General features: G+C 37.0%; 1 protein-coding gene across 2 annotated transcripts in view; it reads right to left on the bottom strand.

Annotated features, from left to right (window-relative positions):
- The window catches only part of FUT9 (fucosyltransferase 9), a 107,837-nt gene that overhangs the window by 50,410 nt on the left and 38,587 nt on the right, over nt 1–18,840 (bottom strand). Inside the window, exon 1 of one of the 2 annotated variants that reach the window (XM_043439664.1) lies at nt 5,716–5,811. The exons of the other annotated variant lie outside the window; for it this stretch is intronic. The gene's annotated coding sequence lies outside the window, so the exon portion shown is untranslated. Of the gene's footprint in view, nt 1–5,715; nt 5,812–18,840 lie in introns of those variants that run through there. 2 annotated transcript variants of the gene reach the window in all.

The raw sequence follows: 18,840 nt of genomic DNA, 5'->3' as shown, positions 1-18,840 counted from the left end.
ATTTTGGGGCCCAAGAAAATAAATTCAGTCACTGTTTACATTGTTTTCCCATCTATTTGCCATGAAGTGATGGTATCAGATGCCATGATCTTTATTTTTTGAAAGTTGAGTTTTAAGCCAGCTTTTTTCACTCTCTTATTTCACTTTCATCAAGATGCTCTTCAGTTCCTCTTTGCTTTCTGCAATCAGGCAGAAACACAAAAACAGGATGGCATTTGTATTTCTGAGGTTTTGATATTTCTTCCAGCAATCTTGATTCCAGCTTGTGTTTCATCTAACCTGGCATTTCGCAAGATGTACTCTGCATATAAGTTAATTAAGCAGGGTGACAATATACATCCTTGAACTACTCCTTTCCCAATTTGGAACCAGTCCATTGTTCCATGTCCAGTTCTAACTGTTGCTTACTGACCTGTATACAGATTTCTCAGGAGGCAGGTCAGTGGTCTGGTATTTCCATCTCTTTAAGAATTTTCCAGTGTGTGTTGTGACACACACTCAAAGGTTTTGGCATAGTCAGTAAAGCAGAAGAGGATGTTTTTCTGGAACTCTCTTGCTTTTTCTATGATCTAATAGACGTTGGCAGTTTGATCTTTGGTTCCTCTGCCTTTTCTAAATCAAGCTTGAACATCTGAAAGTTCTCAGTTCACATACTGTTGAAGTCTCACTTGGAGAATTTTGAGCATTACTTTGCTAGCGTGTGAGATGAGTGCACTTGTACAGTAGTTTGAATATTCTTTGGCTTTGTCTTTCTTTGGGATTGGAATGAAAACTGAAATTTTCTAATTCTATGACCATTGCTGAATTTTCCAAACTTGCTGGCATATTAAGTGCTGCCCTTTAAGAGAATCATATTTTAGGACTTGAAATAGTTCAGCTGGAATTCCATCACCTCCATGAGCTTTGTTCATAGTGATGCTTTCCTAAGGCCCACTTGACTTCACACTCCAGTATGTCTGGCTCTAGTTGAATGATCACACCATCATGGTTATCTGGGTCATTAAGATTATAGTTCTCATGTGTATACTTGCCACCTTTTCTTAACATCTACTGCTTCTGTTAGGTCCATACTGTTTCTGTCCTTTATTATGCCCATCTTTGCATTAAATGTTCCCTTGGTATCTCTAATTTTCTTGAAGAGATCTCTAGTCTTTCCCGTTCTCTTGTTTTCATCTATTTCTTTGCATTGATCACTGAGGAAGGCTTTCTTATCTCTCCTTGTTATACTTTGGAACTCTGCATTCAAATGCATATATCTTTCCTTTTCTTCTTTGCCTTTAGCTTCTCTTCTTTTCTCAGCTATTTGTAAGGCCTCCTCAGACAGCCATTTTGCTTTTTTGCAGTTCTTTTTCTTGGGGATGGTCTTGATCACTACCTCCTGTACAATGTCAGGAACCTCTGTCCATAGTTCTTCAGGCACTCTGTCAGATCTAATTCCTTGAATATATTTTGTCACTTCCACTGTAATCATATGGGATTTGATTTAGGTCATACCTGAATGGTCTAGTGGTTTTTCCTACTTTTTTCAATTAAGTCTGAATTTGGCAACAAGGAGTTCATGATCTGAGCCACAGTCAGCTCCCGGTCTTGTTTTTTCTGATTGTATAGAACTTCTCCATCTTCAGCTGCAAAGAATATAATCAAGCTGACTTCAGTACTGACCATCTGTTGAAACCCATGTGTAGAGTCTTCTCTTTTGTTGTTGGAAGAGTGTGTTTGATATGACCAGTGCGTTCTCTTGGGAAAACTATGTTTGCCTTTGCCCTGCTTCATTTTGTACTCCAAGGCCAAAGTTGCCTATTCCTCTAGGTATCTCTTGACTTTCTACTTTTGCATTCCCACCCCCCATGATGAAAAGGACATTTTTTTTTCCAGTATTAGTTCTAGAAGGTCTTGTATGTCATCATAGAACCTTTCAACTTCAGCTTCTTTGGCATTACTGGTTGGGGCATAGACTTGGATTGCTGTGATATTGAATGGTTTGCCTTGGAAATGAATAGAGATCATTCTGTCGTTTTTGAGATTGCATCCAACTACTGCATTTCAGACTCTTTTGTTGACTATGAGGGCTACTTCATTTCTTCTAAGGGATCTTGTCCACAATAGTAGATATAATGGTCATCTGAATTACATTCAGATAATGCCACTTTAATAGCAGAAATTGAAGAGAAACTAAAGAGCTTCTTGATGAGCATGAAAGAGAAGAGTGAAAAAGTTGGCTTGAAATTCAACCTTTAAAAAACAAAGATCATGGTATCTGGTCCAATCACTTAATGGCAAATAGAAGGGGAAAAAGTGGAAACAGTGACAGATTTTATGTTCTTAGGTGCCAAAGTCACTGAGGACAGTGACTGCAACCATGCAATTAAAAGATTCTCACTCCTAGAAGGAAAGTTATACAAACCTATACAGTGTATTAAAAAGCAGAGACATCACTTTGCTAACAATATCTGTATAGTAAAAGCTGTGGTTTTTCCCAGTAGTCATGTACAGATGTGAGTTGGGCTATAAAGAAAGCTAAGCACCAAAGAACTGATGATTTCAAACTGTGGTGCTGGAGAAGACTCTTGAGAACCCATTGGATAGTAAGGAGATCAAATCAGTCAATCTTAAAGGCCATCAACCTTGAGTATTCACTGGAAGTACTCATGCTTAAGGTGAAGCTCCAAAACTTTGGACACCTGATGTGAGGAAACAATCCATTGGAAAGGCTCTGATGCTAGAAAAGATTGATGGCAGGAGGAGAAGGGAGCAGCAGACGATAAGATAGTTAGATGCATTAGTGACACTATGGACATGAGTTTGAGCAGACTCCGGGAGATGGTGGAGGACAGAGGAGCCTGACGTGCTTCAGTCTAGGGGGTCACAAAGATTTGGACACAAGTTAAGTAACTGAAGATCAACAGCAATAACATTTGAGTTAAGGTCCCAGTGGTATACAGAGAATGACATAATGACGTGTTTGGGGGCCCCTGCCAAGGAGCTGAAGAGAGTCTAGACTGCACGGGGAAGATGTGTGTCACAGACAGCTCTAGTTCCGTACTTCACCATGCTCCGAGCCCCACCTGCAACTCAACCTCTGCTGCAGTGAGGCGAGCATCTCCATGCACCCCTCCATTGGCTCTGGAAGATGCAACCCAACAGTTTCTTTCCTTGGGTCACATAGCTACCAATTACTGCTCAGAGACTTCTTTAACATGTTGAGTGCGGGATATTCTTGGTATCTTGCAAAGCATTCAGAAAAGCTGGACACTTAATATCTGAGGAGTCAGCCTGTCCAAAAAGTGATGGGAATGGACAGATTGAAAGGCTTTTGCCTTTCAATCCCAAAGCAAACAGCTCTGACATTTCATAAAACTTCTGTGAATGTGTCATAGGCTGAGGAATGGTCACTTGTTTGGTGGCCAAATTGGTAATACGCCCTAGAATCAACTTTTGCATTTTTCCTTTTTCATCTCCTTTCCTGTTCCTTAAGCTCAGATGCTCCTCACAATTGTTGACAATCAAGTCTTTGTCTCAGGCTCTTCAGGAGAACTGGAAGTAAAACAGTGGGATTATAGGAAAAGAAAGAGAAAAAAATAAAGGAAGAGGAATTAACCATGTATTGCCCTTAAAACAGTAGACAATTGATTTGTGCCCTAAATTAAAGCAGCAAGTAGCTTAGAGCAAGTGAGAGGGTTTTATAGGTAACTGGGATTTTCTTTGAATTTCTAATTGACTCAGAGCACAAGCCCCCAATGCCCCATTCTCTAGGGTTTCAAATGTGTGGCCTGAATGGAGACCTAGAAAAGTATATTTCCTTCTAATCCCAAGATTGTTTGTCATTATTACATACTTCATGAATTTTATTAATTTACAACAGAAACCATAGGAGCACCATTATCTTCAACCTGTGAGGCAAGGATTCTGACAGTAATATTATTTTCTTGTTTTATTCCTACTCATCAGTGTGTGTTTGTGTGGAGAGAGAGAGACAGAGAGAGATTTGGTTCTAGTTTAACTGTTTTTAACTAGTTCATTGGCTATTCTTTGTATTTAACAAAAAAGAGACAATTTCAATACAATGTAGTTCATGACTCATATATTAATGTGGTCTATTTTCAGTTTATGGTTGATATAAATCCCTTAATAAATATTAAGATTTATTAACATTAAATTGTATTTATAACCTATTTAAAATTTTTGCAAAATGTAATTTTACGTTTCTGCATTTATCGAATAAAGCATTTAATTGTCATGGATCACAGCATGAGTTTGACCTACTGAGGACATCACCAACTACTTATACTCCATTCCCATGAAATTTAGCATCTCCATGAGATTTGTGTGGAAATTCAATTTTCCTGTATTATTCCACATCACTGACTTATAAGTAAGATAAATCTTAAAATGGCAGGGTGAAGTTGAGTTTCTTAGGATATGATATAGGCCCATATGTTCTATGAAATATTTTATTTGTAATTCCATTAGACATTTCAAAACACATCAAAATGAAAACATTTTTCAGTATCTAGTTTAATTGGAACTGCAAATGAGTCCTATTTGTTTTCGGGGTTGGTTTTCTTTCATTAAGTCAGAATTACTTGTTTTATAAATACATGTGGAAACAAAGAGCCTTTTCAAAAGCTAATGAAAAAAATCACTCACTCGACTTTATCCCATATTTATATGGCTGTCAGAAAGAAGGAATCTTTCATTAACCTTCACCATAAGAAATTCATTTCTCTGTCTCAACACAATGAAAACTTTAATATAAATTTTTTCAAATCAGTCAAAATCATAAACATTTTGAAGAGCAAATGAAAAAAAAGTTGTAAATATACACCATTAAATTTGAACACGAGAGAAATAAAGTTTTATTTACAATGCCTACCCATTTTAGAATATTTCTTCATTTAAAAAATCTAACAAGAAAAATCAGATGTATAAAATGATTGTGTATCTCTTCAATAAATAGAAATTCTCCCCAAGAAATAAGTCTAATTCTAACCTTGATTAGAAAGAAACAAACCAGAGCAAAACAAAATCATAAACAAAAACGAAACCAAATTTCTATCTCTGTCTCTTACACACTCACATACACACACACACTTAGCAATAGTAGAAAAAACCAGTGACTTTCTATGAGCTATAATTTTGCTCTTTATTTAGCTTTACTGAGCTTGCATTTATTAAGTACTTACTATGCGCCTATATTCTGCTGAGTATTTTATTTAGACTGTTTCATTGAATCCTCAAAGAACTCTATCCTCCATGATAATGGCATTATTTTACTATACTTAACTGGGGATGAATTTAAAATGCAACTGAAACCATCAGCACAGCTTAATTTGAAATTCGAATGGACATAATTATACTTGCTACATGTTCATCAGAATTTCCATGGGCAATAATACTAAACTGCCCCTTGGCAGATCAGTTATTCACTAGCACAATACAGCAGTTTAAAATATCCTTATTCAGCACTCCGTGGGTCACTGTAGTGAACACTGGGATATCACTCAGCATCCACCTCTAGTGACCTTGGCATTCACTTACTTCCCTTGTTGCTGGGCCTGTTGGCTACTGGCAGCTCATGGCAGAATCCCTCCACAGCTGAGAACTTCTCCCAGATTTGCTCCTATATCTACTGTCTTATCAAGGCAAGAGTACAGAAACCCCTAACCAATTCAGGCCCTTTTGAAGGGCTATCCCATCCCTAGAGCTACAGCTTACCCGCATGCCAACAGGACTGAAGGTATAAAATCAGTGGATTGCAGCTGAAAGTGCTGCAGGAGGCAGGATCCGTCTAGCAATAGCTCTGAGGGAACTCTAAGAGAAACAAAGACAAAGACAGAAGAGGAGGCACAACCAGGGCACGTGCAGAACGTGAGCACGCTGGCGCTATAGCAGAGGACAAATCCCTACAGCTCTAGCAATCACCAGACAGTCAACTCCAAGCCAGACGGACGTGAAACTTCACACCAAAGACAGGGATAAATACGCTGAGTGAAGCCAGAGCGGTTAAAAAATAGCTTACCTATTAAAAAAGCAAAGATAATAATTAGAGTGCACTTTATACCAAAAACCTGATAAGCATGAATCGAAAGAAGTGAAATATTTAGTACTAAAAAAGAAAAAAAGAAACCACCTCACCATCCTAGAATTCTAATTCCTGAGAAATTATTTTTTAAAAAGTGATAAAGACATAAAGATTTTCTCAGACAAACTAAAACTAAGGGAATTCTTTGCCAGTAGACCTGCCCTTCAAGATATGTGAAGAGTGCTTTCAAGATTATAAAAAATGATTATGTTGGAAACTTATACCTACATAAGGAAAGGAAGAGTGCTGAAGAAGGAAAAAATGAAAGTAAAACACAATTTTTTATTTTTATTATTCTTAAGCTAAAAGATAACTGTTTAAAGTAAGAATAGTAAAAATATATTGGGTGATCTTAGCATGTGGGTAAGTAAAATTAATGACAATTGTGTCATGATGGACAGGAGGGAGGACTTGGTAGTGCTCTTATAAGTGATCTTCACTGCACATGAACTGGTATAGTGCTATTTGAAAATTGATTTATATTATTAAAAATGTATAGTGCGAACTCTAGGACAACTACTAAATTGTTTTCTAAAGAAGTAAAATTGATATGCTAAGAAAAGAGACAAAATAAAGTCATGTCCAATTAAAATCCAAGAAAAGCAGAAAAAGAAGAGATGGAAAAAGAAACAAAGGGCAAACGCAATGAATAGAAAACTGTAGCAAGTGCAGTAGATGTTTACCCAGTTATATCAATAATCACCTCAAATGTGAATGATCTAAATGCACCAGTTGAAAAAACGAGACTCTATATTATGTTGCTTACAAAAATCCTACTTTAAATATAAAGACTCAGCTTAAAAGTAGAGGAACGCAGAAAGATATGCCAAGCTAACAATAATTAAAAGAACACTGAAGTAGTTATCTTAACCTCAAACACAGTACTTCATGTTATTATGGATAAAGATATATGTTATGCAATGATAAACTTCCCTAGTGATGATAAATGACTTCCCTAAATATAGATGATAAATGATAAAGGGCTTCCCTAGTAGTTCAGATGGTAAAGAGTCTGCCTACAATAAGACCTGGGTTCGATCCCTGGGTTGGAAAGATCCTCTGGAGAAGGAAATGGCAACCCACTCCAGTATTCTTGCCTTGAAAATGCTATGGATGGAGGAGCCTGGTGGGCTACAATCTATGGGGTCACGAAGAGTTGGACATGACTGAGTGACTAACGCTGGGATAATAAAGCAGTCAATTCACCAAGAAATCGTACTGGGAGAAATAAACCAACACATGTTTATTTTGGGGGACTTGAATATCTTTGTTTCAGTAATTGATAGATTAAGCAAGTAAAAAATCAGTAAGAATGTAGTTGATCTGAATAGCACCATAAATAGCCACACGTGGCTGTTCTGTATAGTAGAGTTCTATTCTCTCGCTACTCAAAAAATGGTCTTTGGATCAGCAGCATCGCATTGCTCTGGTGCATGCATAGTTGCTCAGTTATGTCCGATTCTCTGCAACCCTCTGGACTGTAGCCCATCAAGCTTCTCTGTCCATGGCATTTTTCAGGCAAGAATACTGGAATGGGTTGCCATTTTCCTCCTCTAGGGGATTGTACCAACCCAGGGATTAAACCTATGTCTCCTGTGTCTCCTGAATTGCAGAAGGATTCTTTACCTGCCATGCCACTAGGGAAGCCCACTTTGCTATGTGGCTTGTTAGAAATCCAAACTCTCCAAATGTATTGAATCAGAATTTTCATCTTTAGCAAAACACTCAGGTGATTTGATATGAATGCAAGTTAAAGTTTGAGAAGCACTGATTATGAGAAAACTGAAGCATTCTCCAGGATTAGACTAGGACATCTATTACTGTGAATCATTCTAATGATTATTTCTATCCATTGGTAAATATCATTGGATCACATTTAGAGATAAGAAACAGTAATGATAAGAAGTATTGGCATCTTCTGGAAGTTTTAAGCAATACATCTTTATTTCTAAGGGCAATCATGTTTGCAAGCTTCTAAAAATACTTTCATGCTGTTCATGGGGTTCTCAAGGCAAGAATACTGAAGTGGTTTGCCATTCCCTTCTCCAGTGGACCACATACTGTCAAACCTCTCCACCATGACCTGACCATCTTGGGTGGCCCCACATGGCATGGCTTAGTTTCACTGAGTTAGACAAGGCTGTGGTCCTGTGATCAGATTGCCTAGTTGTCTGTGATTGTGGTTTCAGTCTGCTGCCCTCTGATGCCCTCTCTCAGTGCCTACCATCTTACTTGGGTATCTCTTACCTTGGACGTGGGCTTACGCTGGGCTGGAGGAAGCATAAATTGGAACCAAGATTGCCAGGAGAAATATCAATAACCTCAGATATGCAGATGACACCACCCTTATGGCAGAAAGTGAAGAAGAACTAAAGGGCCTCTTGATGAAAGTGAAAGAAGAGAGTGAAAAAGTTGGCTTAAAGCTCAACATTCAGAAAACTAAGATCATGGCATCCGGTCCCATCACTTCGTGGCAAATAGATGGGGAAACAGAGGAAACAGTGGCTGACTTTATTTTTCTGGGCTCCAAAATCACTGCATATGGGTGATTGCAGCCATGAAATTAAAAGATGCTTACTCCTTGGAAGGAAAGTTATGACCAACCTAGACAGCATATTAAAAAGCAGAGACATCACTTTGTCAACAAAGGTCCATCTAATCAAGGCTATGGTTTTTCCAGTGGTCATGTATGGATGTGAGATTTCGAGTATAAAGAAAGCTGAGCACCGAAGAATTGATGCTTTTGAACTGTGGTGTTGGAGAAGACTCTTCAAAGTCCCTTGGACTGCAAGGGGATCCAACCAGTCCATCCTAAAGGACATCAGTCCTGGGTGTTCATTGGTAGGACTGATTTTGAAGCTGCAGCTCCAATACTTTGGCCACCTGATGCGAAGAGCTGACTCATTTGAAGACACTCAAGCTGGGAAAGATTGAGGGCAGGAGGAGAAGGGGATGACAGAGGATGAGATGGCTGGATGGACATGGGTTTGGGTGGACTCCAGGAGTTGGTGATGGACAGGGAGGCCTGGCATGCTGCCGTTCATGGGGTTGCAAAGAGTCAGACACGACTGAGCAACTGAAATGAACTGAACTGAAAAATACTTTCTACCCAAAACTACTTATAGCTGTGCCTAGAGTAGATTATGCACAAATATTATACACATTATCCTTGCTCAAATCATATTTTATTTGTGGCAATAGCTCAGATATATGAAGTGAATCTTCTGAATGATCACACATATCAGAGTCAGAGGAAGAGTCACAGGGGTGGGAGAGTGATTAAAAAAAGTCATAGATTTATGAGATCATGTATACAATCAAGAAATGTAGAAGAGTGGATGGCCTACATAATACAATATGATATCAGCAAACAGTTTCCCAAGTAAAAAGAAAATGGATATTTTTAGTGAGTGGTAGACACTGAAATGCCAAGCCACGCAGAGAACAGAGCCCATGAAATATAGGGAAGAGGGTAAAATAAATAAACTGTGGCATTTGGCCCTCGCTAACAGATACAACTACAAGAAAGAACAAACAGTATACACTCTGAAGAGCTGTGAGGAGGCATGAGAAAAATTGAAAACATTTACAGTAGAGCAAACTGCCCTGAAAAACCCCAGCATCCTCAGAGGAATTGCAGAATCTTAAAGTTCTGCAGTACCTAAACGGTCCTAAAAATATTTGGTGAAGCAAGCAAACTACATCCTAATACTTGTCTCAGAGAACATCACTGTCTTTAGCAGGTGGCTTTTGTGACTGAGTCCCAAGCTGAACACACCACTGTGGTACAGCCCCAGAGACTCTGCCATTTATCGAGGTCCCAGCCTTGAAAAGGTCCCTTGCCACCAGGGAACCTACACATGCAGCAAAGCCCAGCCAACTCTCCAGAGGTGCCACAGGCTTACAACCTTTCTTATCTGCTGAACAGATGAAAGGGTCCCTCATCTTTGTGCACTGTCCCATTTTGTCAAGTATTTTAATAACTGATTAACTGAGCCTGTTTTGCTGGGTCTTGATGGCTTTTGTATTTTACATTGAGACTTCCTTTAAATTGCTGGATGTACTTGCTAAGAAACCATCAGCAAATCATCATACTGCTGAATGATATTAGATCTTCTTAGATAGAACTCATTACTAAATAGTTTCCCTGAAGATTAGTATAATGCCAGATAAGCCAGTCTGGAAAAAAATCTCTAAACATTCTACCGAGCAAAGATTTGCAAACCAGTCATAAGTTTAAGCAGAAGGACTTGTTTGATTTCTTGAACATGATAATATTTTTATTTTCCTTAAAAAAGAAAAAACATTTATTGTTTGGAAACATTTCCTTATCTTAGATTTTTGGCATATTTTACTAGAGCTCTAGTGGATATAAGCAAGTGCTTTGAATGATAAAGGCATTGTTTTGTAAATGGTATTGCCTGTTATTTGTGTTCCAAATACAAGATTCTGTCAGTAGAATGCTCTTCCTATTTCAATCTGGCAAGTCCACACTTTTGCTGCATCAACTGGTGAACTTACTCAGAGGAAACAGTGCTAGTCCTTTGTGATATTTCACTATCTTACTGTGTGACCTCCTTGGCTCTGGATATCACTAAGAACATAAAATTTTATTACAAAAGAGACTCTAAAAGAAACCTAACACATTATGCAGACAATATATAAAAATTTAGAGCACTGCAGTTATAGTGTTCAAATATTGCTTGTACGTGCTACAATTTTTAAAGTCAAGTGTTTTCAAAGTTTGGAGAATCCTATGATCTTCCTGGGTGTCAAAGGATGACCATTTTTATGATTAAATATGGACAAACTGGATTAAAAGATGCAGAATTTCAACAACTGGAATGCATAAAAAAGACCAAATTCTACACCAACATTCTAGAACAAAAACATGTTATCTGAAATTAAAAACTCATTTGATATGTTTAAGAGTACACTGTGTTTGGAGTAAAAAACTAAAAAAAAAAAAAAAATCTGCCAGCACAAATTCTTGGAATGGTGAACACCTCTCTTTCATACCCCATAATAAAAGGCATAGAGGAGTCAGTGCATCTTCTTAGAGATACCTGGCATTCACGGTAATATAGAAATGATAGGGACTACTCTATTTTGTCTATATGTTGTAGTTTTTATTTAACAGAAATATGAATTCATAGTATAGCTAAGTGTGTTAAGTTGTCTTTAGATCCATAAATATTTTTATGGTCCACAAATATTCCTGTTCACATTCCGGTAGTCACCTCCTGTACTGAAGCTATTTACTCTTCTTTCCAAGTAAGTTAAATCCAATATGTCCATGTTTGTATCTATATCAGTATATTCATATCCAAACGTATCTATATCTATATAGCGATAGGAATAAAACCTCTCCTTTGAGCTTGATCTTTCTTGTGTTAATTTTTGTTTCTCTACTGTGTCACAAAATTAAACTAATCCAGATTTCCCTTTACTGAAAGAATATATCCCTTAAGTATATATTCCTTCTATATATCCTATAGAAGTAGATGGAAGTTATCTGGGGATTCATAGTTTGCTTTTCCACAATCATAATTTAGGAACATTAATATTGTTTTTCTTTAACTTTCCTCTTCTTCCATTCTTTCTTCTCTTTCATTCTATTTCCCTTTCTTATTCCTTCCCTCTCTTCCTTCCTTCTTTCCTTCTTCCTCTCTTTCTTTCTGTCTCTCTCACACACACACACTCTCACACTCATGAGTATCATCATCACACTAAGTAAATAATACATAGGATTAGAGAAAAATCCACATGTATTTTGGATTTTTCCAAATACATGGAAAAGTATTTGTATTCCAAATACAAATACATTTCCAAATACAAATACATGTATTTGTAATACAAACGCATTTATAGATAGATCTACATTTTTACTTTCTCATGGTATTTAATACCATTAAAGCCCATTTCCACAAACAATTAAGAGCTAACTATCTATGATGGTGAAATTATTAAAAATTATTAATAATCATTAATATACATTATTAGGTTGTCTTTCCCACATTTTTAACTGATCTGTGACAATTCAGTGAATTATCGAGTTGAACAAATTTTTATCATTACATATGAACAATCTAATAAATAATGCCTTAAAATTTTATAGCACTGAATACTTTTTGAAAGCTTTCTTATATATTATTCCAACTACAGTGACCAATTATTTCACTGGGTTGACCCAGTCTATTACTGAAATCAGTAAACAAAACTTTTGTTATTAAACTAGAAATACAGTCAGTGTTAGAAATTAAAGCTATTGATTCTGCAAATGAAGACAGCATAACTATACATCATTCACTAAATAAACAGTTGCTTCAAGGACTAGGTAATCCATAATCTTATACAAAATTTCCTTCCCACTTCCAATATTTCATAGAGACACAATCTTATCACAGACACAAGTTTCAGAATTCTCAATAGTACTACCCACATCATTTTAAGCTTGAACCATCTTTTAAGTTGGAAACACAGTATGCCATTATTTTTTAAAAGGTAAGTCAGAAAGCCTGTATAGATAAAACTAAATCTTTTATCTCTAGGTAATTAAGAAGTGTCCCCATGATTCTTCTACCCTTCTCTAATTTTATATAATTTTCAACCTAATTCAATTTTGTCTTTTTAAAAATTATATAAATTTAATATATCCAAGGAATGATCAGTGAATATAAAACAGAACAGAAACTAGTAGCTAAAGCAGTAACAAAAAGTATATGCTTAACTTTATTGCTTTATGCTTAAAGCATAAGTTAGTAGTGCAATTCACCAAGACTATACATTATTTCTAAAGCCAGTAGTAAATGTATTTGGAACCCTGTTGATGTAACTCTCACTTAAGAAACTATAATGACTGATTCATCCAGTCATTCATTCAACAGACACTGGTCTTCTATTAAGCCCTAAATTAAAGTACTATGATAGGGATTGAGATAACAGAAAGATGACTTGGGTTCTGGCTCCAATAGAAGACAGTTTAAAGCACAGAGTAATTTGAAATGCCATGGGAAGGCTTTTTATGAGTGAAAGAGAACAAGTCAGAAAGATTTAGTCAGCATATTTAGCCTGAATATGAAAACTTGCTTGAGGGAGGCATTTTTACAAATTGTACATATTTAAGGGGCTTCCTTGGTGGCTCAGTGGTAAAGAATCTGCCTGCTAATGCAGGAGACCTAAGAGACCTGGGTTCGATCCCTGGGTTTGGAAGATCCCCTGGAGGAGGAAATGGCAAACCACTCCAGTATTCTTGCCTGGAGAATCCCATGGACAGAGGAGCCTGGTGAGCTACAGCTCATGGGGTCGCAAAAAGTCAGACATGACTGCAGCGACTTCACATGCACACATACATATTTAAAACATCTTACAGACCAATAGTTCTAGCAAGGCATTTGGACTTATAGAACTCACCTTAATAACTTATACTTCAATTGCTCATGTCCTATCCCATTCTATGATTTTGGAAGGGGATTCTTGAAAAGAGTTGTTTTTAATTATTATTTTTTCCTTTTGGCTCAACTTAATGGTTGAGTGCTTTTGAACTGCAGTGTTGGAGAAGATTCTTGATAATCCCCACTGCAAAGAGATCCAACCAGTCAATCCTAAAGGAAATCAGTCCTGAATATTCATTGGAAGGACTGATGCAGAAGCTGAAACTCCAATACTTTGGCCACCTGACTCATTTGAAAAGACCCTGATGCTGGGAAAGATTGAAGGTGGGAGGAGAAGAGGACAACAGAGGGTGAGATGGTTGGATGGCATCACTGACTTGATGGGCATGAGTTTGGGTAAGCTCCAGGAGTTGGTGATGAACAGCGAAGCCTGGAGTGCTGCAGTCCATGGGGTCACAAAGAGTCGGACATGACTGAGTGACTGAACTGAACTGAACTGAATAGCTGAATGCAAAACCAAGTATGTGCAGAGTGTAAAGCCAAGGATGCTGCAGATATTTATGAATAAGTGCTTAAAAATAAGTTTAACAAATGATACTAACATTTGGAGGATTCAAGTATATGTAAGGAGAAAGGAGGGAGAACTTGAGTTTTATTCATTAATGGTAGAATAAAGTCAGGGGTGATGTGTGAGGGTGTCACTTGGGGCGATGAGCCAGAAAATCTAATATCATGGAAACAGCAGACTTAATTAGAGATACTTTAAGTCTTCCCAGAATATGTGATCATCAAAAGATAAGAGCAAGCTCCTCATCTGAGATCTGGTCTCACAGTCAAAGAAGTAGTGGTTACGGAAATCAAGAGCAATCTCCTTTGCCTTGCAAATGGTTCCCACCTGAGAGACGTTAATATCTCTTTTGTGAGGTCATAAGTGTTACTAGATTGATATTTTATATATAAACATAGAAAGATTAACTGACATTGTACAGTGTTTACTAGTTCAGTATCACACACTTACAGAGTAAACAAAATTCTTCTCTCTGGCACGTACATTATGATATGGGGATGATCAATGACTACTATGATTTCACTCTGTCTTGGAAATATATATTAGAAATGGAATCTGCTAGAGTATGCCTATTTATTTATTTATTTAGAAACATGATACATGAAATATAAAGTTAAGGCAAATAGTATTATGAAAATTGTGGTAAACACTAATCGTATTTTCTTCTGAACAATAGGCTACAGAAGTACTACTTAAAAGTCATCATTAATAAGGTCATGTCTCATTATCTTTTTTAATAATATTTATTTTATGAGTGATACTTAAAAATTGGATAATGTTATTGATACAAATGAAATTTCAATTTGGAGAGAAAAAGAAATATTCATAGAAATCATATTTGTTATAAATATATTTCATTTATCTGCATTATATCATTATGGGAAAATCTCTATATTTCTTTAATGAGCTTGCATCTAGAGAGAAGACAATTTGAAAAGAAGCAATCTTTGGATTATCATAAGAAAAAAATGGTCTGTATTAATAGGGTATTAATTAAAATTATAATTGCAAGACTGAATAGTTCTAAGAAGAGGATTCATTTCCTGTTTTGGAAAATATCTATATAAAATATATAATATTTTAAAATAATCATTTGAATTGGATATCTAGTCATCATTGGCATTTATGAGGTTTAAATGTTTAAATCCTTTTATACCATTTTTGCTTCATTTAAGAGTTATTAAAATCTTGAATGATTTTTATTTTTTTATTTATTTTTTTTAATGATTTTTAAATGTCATCATTCGTCTAGAATAAATTCTAAATGAAATAAATTCTATTAAAAAAACTAGAATTTTTAAAATAACTGACATAAACAGACTCAAATCAAAGGACTTTGTTCAGCCTGATTCATAGCACATTCCCCAAGTAGTTATTAGGCAAGCCCGCCCAAGAAAAAAGAAACAAAAAGAAATTCACTAGAATAACAGAAAAATTATAAAAGACCCAAACATCTTTACATTTTTGCTTATTTAACACCTACTTAACAGATTTTGAGGAGCTCAAAGACCTCCTCTGAGATACTTTCAGTGATTTTGGTAATAGGCTACTGTCAGTACAGACAGAACTTGCACATACATTTCATAATTCCATAAGGAAATGAAGGCTAAGGTATTGATACTATTTTATAGAATCAGAGAATGAATACCAATCACAAGATCTGGTTTAACCGTATAGCTAGTCATGCTTTCTGTAAGGATGAGTATAGTTAAATCAGTTCTTTGGGGGACAAGGTTTTAGGTAGGAGCTTTGCCTTTAAGTTTTCTCTCTCTTTTCTTTAACAACAAGCCAATCCAACTTAATGGGAGCTGAGGGAATAAAAGAACATTTCAAACTGGCTTTTCCTGCCCATAATTTCATTTAATAGTAGTTCTTTAGATATAGGCAGTCACAATTTAAGATCCAAATCATGGTGCACAGTAAAAAGGAAATCTTTCATTTCTATTTTACAAGAACTGAGCCTATGATGAGATGAAATGAAAAGATATAGTAGTTAAAAAAAAAAACAAAACACAACAAGAATGTCCCCAAGGCTCCATGGAGAAAAGATAAGCTAATAACAACAAAATTAGAAAGAGATCATTGCTACAGGTATGATAACTCATAGATCTGATCCTCAAAATATTTGCAGGTTGGAGGGAAAATTACCAGTCCTGGACCAGGATAAAAACTTAAAAAGTTTCTAGGAGCGTTACATATCCCATTGGTGAAGAGAAATGTAACAGCCTCACCAAGAATGAGAAGTATCACTTCAATCGCAGCAAAGTAATTACTTCCTTCTGTAAAATTAGCTCCCCTCGCTGCAACCATAAGACACTAAATTAAACAGAGGGGAGAGACAGCTTGGTTTTATAGGCTCCTGCTACATAAAAAAGCATAGCCAACTTCAGGAGAAAAGTCCTAAATCAGAAATGGTTAGAATGCACCTAACAAAGGCATGGTAAGCAACAAAACTGAAATGAACGGCTTTAACAATCAGATACAGAAAGTAAATAACCCTCCTACATTAGTTTGCTAGAGCTGCCACAACAAAAGACTAGAGACTTGCTGACTTAACCAACAGAAATTAATTTTCTCACCATTCTAGAGACTGGAAGTCCAAGATCAAGGTGTCAAGAGGACTGGTTCTCCTAAGGCCCCTCTTCTTGGCTTGCAGATGGCCCTCCTCTGCCGCCTCTTGACAGTTGTTCCCTTGTGGGTGCCCTTGATGTCTCTTCCTTATTTATAAGAACAGTAATCATATGGGATTAGGGCCTCACCCTAATGACCTCACTTTAATACCACTTTAAAGACCTTATTTCTGAAAAGGTTCTCTATGGGAAACTGGGGATTGAGACTTCAACATATAACTCTGGGGTGGACACACTATCGCCAGTAACAGCTTCTTCAAAAGACAAGAAAAAACTTTTATAGTAAATCATTTGACTCTTAAGTTTTCTTTTCTCTCCTAACTCCCAATTAGTAACTTTCCAGATTTCAAAGAAATCTAGGAAGAAGTTTTTAAAATCTTTATAAGCTTGCTAAGAACACACACACAAAAAGACAGATGCTACAGGCAGGAACGGCTTCCCAGGTGGCACAGTGGTAAAGGATCCACCTGTCAATGTAGGAGATACAAGACAAGTCGATCTGATCCTGAGTCAGGAAGATCCCCTGGAGTAGGAAATGGCAACCCATTCCAGTATTCTCGCCTGTAGAATCCCATGGACAGAGGAGCCTGTGGGGCTATAGTCCATGGGGTCACAAGAGTTAGACATAATTGAGTGACTGGGCACATAGATAGGAAAGTGAATCCCAACTGCTGTAGAATTGAGAGGTCCTCTGCTCTGCTAATTGTAGGCAATTTTCCTGTATAATAGAACTTTTTGTGATAAAAATGAGCCCATAGAAGTGTTAAGCAAGTATGGATAAGTACTGAGACTGTCATGGACTTCACATTACATTGCAGACAAGCATTTTGGAGGACTGTCCCCATGGGACAATTTCCATGAAGTCTAATCCAATTCCAACTCCTATTTTACAATCTGTATACATAGGACTTGTTTAGTTACAGCGACTCATTCAGAAATAGACACATGAACTACTTTGGTCCAAGCAGGATGAAGCCCAGTATTTCTGGCTACAGGGAAAAGAGATGTTCTTTCTTTCTGAATAATATGTTGGGTGGAAGTAATCTTTACAACTGCAGTAACCATTTTGCAACCACTGGAAAAGTAAGTCTAAGAATGAAAATTAAGGCAGAAAAAAAAATAACTGATAGAATTATTAAAACCAAAACAAAACACTGAGTTAGACTTGATCAGACTGTTTCCAAACACCTCACCTCTTGATTCTTGTTATTAAAAGGGCTTTCCTGGTGGGTCCGATGGTAAAGAAACTGCCTGCAATGCAGGAGACCTGGGTTCCAACCCTGGGGCAGGAAGGTCTCCTGGAGAGGCAAATTTCTAGCCACTCCAGTATGCTTGCTGGAGAATTCCATGGACATTGGAGTCTGGCAGCCTATGGGGTTGTGAAGCCTTAGACTGTACCCAACAAGCTCATATCTTGATCCTTAGATTATGTAAGCTAACAAATTCTTTTACTTTTTAAGAGTGCTTACTCCTTGGAAGGAAAGTTATGACCAACCTAGATAGCATATTAAAAAGCAGAGACATTACTTTGCCAACAAAGGTCCGTCGAGTCAAGGCTATGGTATTTCCAGTGGTCATGTATGGATGTGAGAGTTGGACTGTGAAGAAAGCTGAGTGCCGAAGAATTGATGCTTTTTGTTGGAGAAGACTCTTGAGAGTCCTTTGGACTGTAAGGAGATCCAACCAGTCCATCCTAAAGGAGATCAGTCCTGGGTGTTCATTGGAAGGACTGATGCTGAAGCTGAAACTCCAATGCTTTGGCTACCTCATGCAAAGAGCTGACTCACTGGAAAAGACCCTGATGCTGGGAGGGATTGGGGGCAGGAGGAGAAGGGTTCAACAGAGGATGAGATGGCTGGATGGCATCATCAACTGAATGGACATGAGTCTGAGTAAACTCCAGGAGTTGGTGATGGACAGGGAGGCCTGGCGTGCTGCGATTCATGGGGTCGCAAAGAGTTGGACACGGCTGAGCGACTGAACTGAACTGAAGAAGAACATTCTGTTATTTGTAATCAAAACCATCTTTACAAATATATCTTATAATTTCCAACTAAAACCTAAGAGTTGTTTATTTTCTTTTTTATCTCTGTTGCAACTTAAGAAGAACTATAATTTTTAAAAATAAAACTTGGTTAGATAATTATAACTATGTAAACCATTAAG

This window comes from Cervus canadensis, chromosome 20 (assembly GCF_019320065.1).
Source record: "Cervus canadensis isolate Bull #8, Minnesota chromosome 20, ASM1932006v1, whole genome shotgun sequence".
NCBI lineage: Eukaryota > Metazoa > Chordata > Mammalia > Artiodactyla > Cervidae > Cervus > Cervus canadensis.
This window is presented reverse-complemented; position numbering and strand designations above follow the sequence as displayed.